Raw genomic sequence first — 8,998 nt, 5'->3', positions numbered from 1 at the left:
TGGCATCACAATGCTCCATGCCATTGCCATCACAATGCTCCATGGACCCTCTCATCGCATTGATCCATGCAATTGTCATCAAAAAGCTCCATGACACTTGTCATCACACTACTCGATGCCCTTTTCATCACAATGCTCCATGTCCTTGTCATTACAATCCTCCATGACACATGTATCACTGTGTTCCGTGCCCTTGTCATCACAATGCTCAATGCCAACTCTCATCACAATAATCCATGAAAATTTTCAGACCAATGCTGCTGCCCTTGTCATCACAATGCTCCATGACCCATGTCATCACAACGTTCCACGGCCTTCTCATCACAAGGCTCCATGACCCTTGTCATCACAAAGCTCCAAGAACCCTGTAATCACAATGCTCCATGCCCTTGTCATCACAAAGCTCCATGACGCATGTCATCAGAATGCTCCATGGCCTTCTCATCACAGTGCTCCATGCCGTTGTCATTACAATCCTCCATGACCCATGTATCACTGTGTTCCGTGCCCTTGTCATCACAATGCTCCATGCCCACTCTCATCACAATAATCCATGAAATATTTCAGACCAATGCTCCATGCACTTCTCATCACAATGCTCCATTTCCCCTGTCATAACAATGCTCCATGACCCCTGTCATCACAATGCTCCACACCACTTGTCTTTACAGTGCTCCATGAGGCTTGTCATCAAAATTATCCATGGTCTTCTCATCACAATGCTCCACGGTCTTGTCATCACAATGCGCCATGCCCTGGTCATCACACTGCTCCATGTCACTGTCATCACAATTCTCCACATTCCTGGCATCACTATGATCCATGACACTTCTCATCAAAGTGTTACATGCTTTGTCATCACAATTCTCAATGCACTTGTCATCTCATTGCTCCATGACCCCTGTCATAGCAAGCTCCATGTGCTTGTCATCACAATACTCCATGTCCTTATCGTCACAATGCTCCATGACCTTTGTCATCACAGTGCTCAATACACTGGTCATCAAAATGCTCCCTGACACTTGTTGTCTGTATGCTCCTTGAAACCTGTCATGACAAGGCTCCATGTATTTTTCATAAGAATGATCCATGCTCTTTTCATCACAATGTTCCAAGACCCCTGTAATCACAATGCTCCATGCCCTTGTCATCACAAAGCTCCATGACGCCTGTCAGAATGCTCCATTGCCTTCTCATCACAATGCTCCATGCCCTTGTCATCACAATGCTCCAAGACCACTGTAATCACAAAGCTCCATGCCCCTTTTCATCAGAAAGCTCCATGAGACATTTCATTATAAGGCTCCATGGTCTTCTCATCACAATGCTCAAGGAACTTGTCATCACAGTGCTCCATTCCATTGTCATCACAATGCTCCATGACCCCTGTCATCACAATACTCCATGAATATTTTCAGCCCAATGCTCCATGGCCTTTTCATCACAATGCTCCATTACCCCTGTCATAACAATGCTCCATGATCCCTTCCATCACCATGTTCCACGGCCTTGTCATCACAAGGTTCCATGACCCTTGTCACCACAATGCTCCAAGACCCCTGTAATCACCATGCTCCATGCCCCTTTTCATCTCATTGCTCCATGAACCCTGTCATCACAATGCACCATGCCCACTATCATAATGCTTCATGCTATTGTCATCACAATGAAATCAAAATTCTCCATGACCTCTGTCATCACAATGCTCCAAACCCTTGTGATCACAATGTTCCATAACACTTGCCATCACAACGCCCCATGCCGCTGGTCATCACAATTATCCATGGACTTCTCATCACAATGCTCCATGAACTTTGTCATCACATTTCTCAATACACTTGTCATCACAATGCTCCCTGACACTTTTCGTCAGTATGCTCCTTGAAACCTGTCATGACATGTCTCCATGCCTTTTTCATAACAATGATCCATGCCCTTTTCATCACAATGCTCCATGCCATTGTCATCACAATACTCCACAAGGTTGTCATTAGAATGCTCCATGACACCTCTCATCACAATGCTCCATGTCCCTTGTCATTACAGTGCTCCATGATGCTCGTCATCACAATTATCCATGGTCTTCTCATCACAGTTCTCCACGGTCTTCCCATCACAATGCTCCATGCCCTGATCATCTCAATACTCCATATCCCTTGTTATCACAATTCTCCACTTCCTTGTCAGCACAATGCTCCACGACAGTTCTCATCACAATGTTACATGCTCTTGTCATCACAATTCTCCATGCACTTGTCATTGCAATGTCCCATGACCCCTTTCATAGTAAGCTCCATGCCTTTGTCATCACAATGCTTCACGACCTTTTCATCAAAATTCTCAATGACCGTTGTCATCACAATGCTCCATGCCCTTGTCATCACAATGCTCCAAGCCCTTGTCATCACAATGTTCCATTACCTTTGTCATCACAATCCTCCATAACACTTGGCATCACAATGCTCCATGCCATTGTCATCACAATGGTCCATGAAATATGTCATCACAATGCTCCCAGACACCTGTCTTCACAATATTCCATGACCTTGTCTTCCCAATGCTCCATGCCCTTGTCATCACAATGTGCCATGCCCACTCTCAACACAATTATCCATGAAATTTATCAGACCAATCCTCCATGCCCCTGTCATCAAAATGCTCCAAGTCTTTTTCATCACAATGCTCCATGAACCCTCTCATCACATTGTTCCATGTCCTTGTCATCACAAAGCCCCATGATGCTTGTCATCACAATGCCCAATGCCCTTCTCATCACAATGATCCATGCCCTTGTCATTACAATCCACCATGACCCATGTATCACAGTGTTCAGTGCCCTTGTCATCACAATGCTCCATGCCCACTCTCATCACAATAATCCATGAAACATTTCAGACCAATGCTCCATGCCCTTCTCATCACAATGCTCCATTACCCCTGTCATAACAATGCTTCATGAGCACTGCCATCACAATGTTCCACAGCCTTGTCATCACAAGGCTCAATTACCCTTGTCATCACAATGCTCCAAGAACCCTGTAATCACAATGCTACATGCCCTTGTCATCACAAAGCTCCATGACGCATGTCATCAGAATGCTCCATGGCCTTCTCATTCATGATGCTCCATGCCCATGTCATCACAATGCTCCAAGACTGCTGTAATAACAATACTCCATGCCCCTTTTCATCTCAATGCTCCATGAACCCTGTCATCACAATGCACCATGTGCAACATCATAATGGTTCAGGCTATTGTCATCACAATGAAATCAAAATGCTCCATGACCTCTGCCATCACAATGCTCCAAATCCTTGTGATCACAATGTTCCATAACACTTATCATCACAACGCCCCATGACACTTGTCATAACAATTATCCATTGTCTTCTCATCACAATGCTCCATGACCTTTGTCATCACAATTCTCAATACACTTGTCATCACAATGCTCCCAGACACTTGCCATCAGTATGCTCCTTGAACCCTGTCATGACAAGGCTCCATGCCTTTTTCATGACAATGATCCATACCCTTTTCATCACAGTGCTCCAAGTACCCTGTAATCACAATGCTCCATGCCCTTGTCATCACAAAGCTCCATGATGCATGTCATCAGAATGCTCCATGGCCTTCTCATCCTAATGCTTCATGTCCTTGTCATCACAATGCTCCAAGACTCCTGTAATCACAATGCTCCATGCCCCTTTTCATCAGAATGCTCCATGAGACTTGTCATCACAAGGCTCCATGGTCTTGTCATCACAATGCTCCAGTACCTTGTCATCACAATGCTCCATGACCCCTTTCATCACAGTACTCCATGAGCATTTTCAGCCCAATGCTCCATCACCTTCTCATCACAATGCTCCATGACTCCTGTCATCACAATGCTCCATGACCACTGTCATCACAACGCTCCATGAACCCTGACAACACAACGATCTGGGACTCTTGTCATCAAAATGCTCCATGACCCTTGTCATCACAGTGATCCATGCCCTTGTCATCCCAATGCTCCATGATCCCTGTAATCACAATGCTCCGTGACGCTTGTCATCACAGTGCTCCATGAAACTTGTCATCACAATGTTCCTTGCCTTTGTCAGCAAAATGCTACATAATCTTGTCATCACAATGCTCCATGCGCTTGTCATCACATTCCTCCATAACCATTGGGATCACATTGCTTCATGCCCTTGTCAACTCTCTCTTGCCTTTCTGGTTTTTACAGATATTCGGATGTCCCTTTTGACCGGTGGGAAGTGACAATTCTTTGTAGTGTGGATTTGCATTGTGTGCCTTGCTTAATTGGCCAGAAAGGGCGTATGCGTTTTCTCCTGAATATATTCAGGAGAAAAGGCATACGCCCTTTTTGGCCAAGGGCATCACTGTCCAAGTTGTGATGCTTTTCCTGTACTTTAAAGGCGATTCCAATTTACCTCTTGAAATATGTTTTGTGCAATTCTGCCTCATTTTCAAGTCCCCTTCTTTACCTTCCCTCAACAGATTTTGGAAGAGAGTAGTCCTTTATAACTCTGCAGGTTGGTGAATTGCTGTGCCCCTGAGTCCCAATTTTCAAATCCCATTTTTGAGAGCTGGCCGCAAATCCACAATTTTGCTTCAGGACCTATACTGGTTCCAGGGGTGGCTATATTGGTTCCCTGTGGGTGGTTGAGGCTTTGGTTAATTCTTCTTCCTGACGGGAAATTAGAGTGACATGTGCCCGTCCAAATGCCTACATCTACTCTCTGATATGTTCTCCCTCTTCCCTTTCATCCTCTGCACAATTAGCAAACTGTGTGAACCAGGAGGTTATAGGGGCTGACTCTCCTAAGTTGCGAGATTGATAGTAAAGCAGTTGGAATACCAAACTGGAATACAAGGAGAAGAAAAATTAGGAGAGTTTTAGAAACCTTTTGCCATGACAGGTTGTCCATTCTCTAGGTTTCCCATACATGTTATAACTGTAGTGATATTCCCTTCTACCTGGAGATTTGGGACCCATGGAATGGTTGCATGCATTACTACTTTAAGTGTCTGCATTTTCTCTCCCAATCTCACAAGTCCTCTCAGTCCCAAGTCTCCAGCCTTATGTCTCATCCAGCTGTCTTTGCCGATAGGGTCATTCCAGGTTTCATCAGAACCTTTGAAGGCATTGCGTAAGAATTTCGCTGTTTTTTGGTTTTGTTTTTGAAATTCATGTTTATAATGGGGTTGAGCTGATTATCACTGACTTGTTTATGCCGGTCTAGACACAATTGCTTCCCTTACGAAGACATATTAATACATAGGTTTTAAGATTCTTACTAGTCAGATATATACCTATGCGGGAAATAGGGGTGTTGAGTCCCGTTCACTGAGGAAGTTGTAGGTCTTGTCTATTCTGTATTTGGTTTATGGAATGGTACCTGTGTTAATATCAAACTCTGGTTTTATGCATCACCCCACCTCTCCTTTCTCCTGAAGCCGGCATAAGATTTTTTTTTCTTAATGTGAGACTCTGTTCTCTTTCCTAATTCAGTTCATGTGTTGTGATATTGACATTTCCTCTATAAGTGATATCTTATGATAAGATTCTTTTTCTGTGAGACTAATTTCCCTTAGAATCATCATACTTAAATCCACTCATTATGCTGCTACTGGCCTTATATACATTGATTTCACGTCTGAGGGATATTCTGTTGTACAAAATTACCACAAGTTCTTTATGCATTTCTGTTTTTCCTGGGATATTTTAGGTGTACCAAAGTTGAGGTTCTTGTATGCAGAGCAGCCCTAAACTTTGGGGTGCCTGTGTCTTATTGATATTTAGTCTTCCCAAGTTATATGCCCATGAGTTGAAGTCCCCTTTCTTCGGGGGCTTTGTATTTTAGATGTTTTAGGAAACAGCATACACTTCTTCAGAGTGGCTCTTGGATATTTATACCCCACCCATCAGCGTGACTTGGCTCCCTGTTTCCCATGGCCTCTCCTGCACTTCTGGTTTGTACACATTTTTTGGATGGCCTTTCTGAGCAGTGGAAATTGAGACTTCTTTGTTGTGCGGATATGCATTTCCCTCTTGCTTGGTTGGCCAAAAACTCTGTCTGTGTTTTTTTTCCTGAAGATATTCACGAAAAAAAACACATACACCCTTTTGCCCAACTGCATCATTTTAGAAATTCTGCTGCTTTTCATATGATTTAAATGTGAGTAGAATCTACCTTTTGAAATCTGTTTCCTGCAATTCTGCCTCTCATTCAGATCCTCTTCGTTGCCTTACCTGAATATATTTTTGGACGTTGGTTATCATTTATATCTTTGCAGGTCTTTGAATTGTCTGCTCCTGAGCTGCATTTTGCAACTCGCTTTTTTTGTGTGCTGTATGCCAAACAATTGGACTGCTTCCGGCCCTATTCCGGTTCTGGGGAGGCAGGCTGAGCCTTTGGTTAATTCTTCTTCCTAATGGGAAAATGGAGTGGCATGTGCCTGTCAAAACTCCTACAGCTAACCTCTCATTGGTTCCCCCTCTTCCCATTTATCCTCTGCACAAATTGAAAACTGTGTAAAACAGGAGGTTAAAGGTGCTGATTCTCCAAGTGGGGAGATTGTTAGTAATGTGGCTGGAATGGCGAACCTCAGCACCAGGAGATCAAAAATGAGGTGCATTTAGACACCTTTTCCTGAGCACATGGTGTACATTCATCTCTGTTTCCCAGGCATGTTTTCACTGTCAGAAGATTCCCTTGAACCTGCAGATTTGGGACCCATGGAATGCGTACCAGACAGTATTACTTTAAACGGTCTGCATTTTCTCACCAAGCCTCTCTAACATCTCTTAGTGTGCATAGCTTCCAGCCTTATATATCATCCTGCTGTGGGTCTACATGTGTTCAATTCATGTTACATCGTAGACCTTCAACAAAAGTTGTAAGAATTTTTGTCTGTCTCACTTTTTTTATAAATATTTTTATATTTATTTTTATATTGGTTACAGCTGATTTTCAAAGCTCTGTTTTTTGTTCCTGTACATCCACTTGATTCATGTACTGTGAGACAACAATAAATTCCTTTCCAGATGCTTACCAGTCATATGTATTATTTTCCAGTGACTTGAGTGGGCTGAGTGCAGTTCTTTGAGGTACCGTGTAGGCCTTGTCAGTTATTCAATTTGGTACTTGGAATGGTATCTTTGCTAATTTCAACCTCCTGGATAATACCTCACCATTCCCCACCTTTCCCATTTAGCAGCCTTATGTCTATTTTCTACATATTTGACTATATTTCTGTATTGTAATTTATTTCATGTGTAGCCATTTTTGATTCCACCTTTAAGTGACATCTTATGATATGTGTCTTTTTCTTTCTGACATATGTCACTTAGAATGATCGTATGTAACTCCTCCAGAGTTGTTCCAACTGGCCTTATTTCATTGATTTCTGGATGAGTAATATTCCACTCTACATAAGTACCCCATCTCTTTTATCCATTTTATCCTTCCAGGGACATTTAGGTTATATCCAAGTTGAGGCCCTTTTTAACAGAGATGTGGTAAACGTTGGGGTGCCTGTTTTCTGTCGATTTTTGTTTTTCCCAAGGTATACGCCCATGAGTGCAAGTGCCCTATGCTCTGTAGCTCATTTTGTAGATGTTTTAGCAAACACAATACTCTTCTCCAGAGTGGCTGTTAGCAAATTGCATTTCCACTATCAGCCTCACAGGGCTCCCTTTTCTCCTCGCCCTGTCCTGCATTTCTGGTGTTTACACTTTACGTGGATGGCCCTTCTAACTGATGTGAAGTGATACATTTTGTAGTATTGATTTCCAGTGTCCACCTGTTTGGTTGGATAAAAAGTGTGTATGGCCTTTACTTGAATATATTCAGAAAAAATGCATACGCCCTTTTTGGCCAACAGCATCATTGGCGATGTTCAGACCCTTTTCTTGTACTTTAACGGGGAGTCCTTTCTACCTGTTCAAATATGTTTCCTGCCACTCTCCCTTGCTTACAAGTCCTTTTCTGTGACTTACCTCAAGACATTTTTCGACGATAGATATTTTCAACTCTGCAGTTTCATGAATTTTAGTGACCCTGAGTTCCATTATTCAACTTGTGTTTATGGAAACTGGACACAAAACAGCGGGATTTCCTCTAGCCCTATTCTGTTTCCGTGGGCAATTCTAGCCTTTGATGAATTTGTCTTCCGGATTGGAAATTAGAGTGGCATGTGCCTGTCCGAATACCTAAGACTTGTCTCTAAATTTTTCTCATCCTTCCGCTTCATCCTCTGGACAAATTCCAAACTGTGTGCAACAGGATGCTGACGGTGCTGATATGCCCAAGTGAGGAGGTTGTTAGGAAAGATGCTGGAGGGGTGAACCCAAGCACCAGGCTATGAGGAGATGAGGTGCAATTTCCAAACTCTTTCCGATCAAATGGTGTACCATCCTCTAGGTGTGACAGGCATGTTTTAGCTGTAGGAAGGGTCCCGTGCATGTAAGGAGAACACCAGGGATTTTTCCAAATCAGTGCCTCCCCGAACCCCAAACTGGGGAATTTTTAAGCTACGGCTACACGCATGTCCATTAAGGGCCTTGGGAAATAGGCAGAGCCCAAACTTTAGATGATTGAAATCTTCAGGGTCAGAAGCGCTCACCATTGGCCTTGCTTAGGTTACATTTTATCTGTCATTGATAGATGATGTCAATAAAAATATCTATTCTCTTTCAGATTATTTCCCCTTATAGGTTATTGCAAAATATTCAGTGTAGTTCCCTGTGCTATACAGTAGTTCCCTGTTGATGATCTATTTTATACATAGCAGTGTGTATGTGTTAATCCCAAACTGTTAATTTATCCCTTCTCCTACCTTTCCCCTTTGGTAATAATAAATTATAAGATTTTATACTTCTCAGAAATGGGGGAGCTGAAAGAGAGGTATCATTTTCAATGGAAAAGCATTGAAAACACGATTGAAGCTTCAGCCAAGAGTATTCGATGTACATCCATGGAA

Source organism: Mesoplodon bidens, assembly GCF_964165515.1.
Source record: "Mesoplodon bidens genome assembly, contig: HAP1_SCAFFOLD_69, whole genome shotgun sequence".
NCBI lineage: Eukaryota > Metazoa > Chordata > Mammalia > Artiodactyla > Ziphiidae > Mesoplodon > Mesoplodon bidens.
This window is presented reverse-complemented; position numbering follows the sequence as displayed.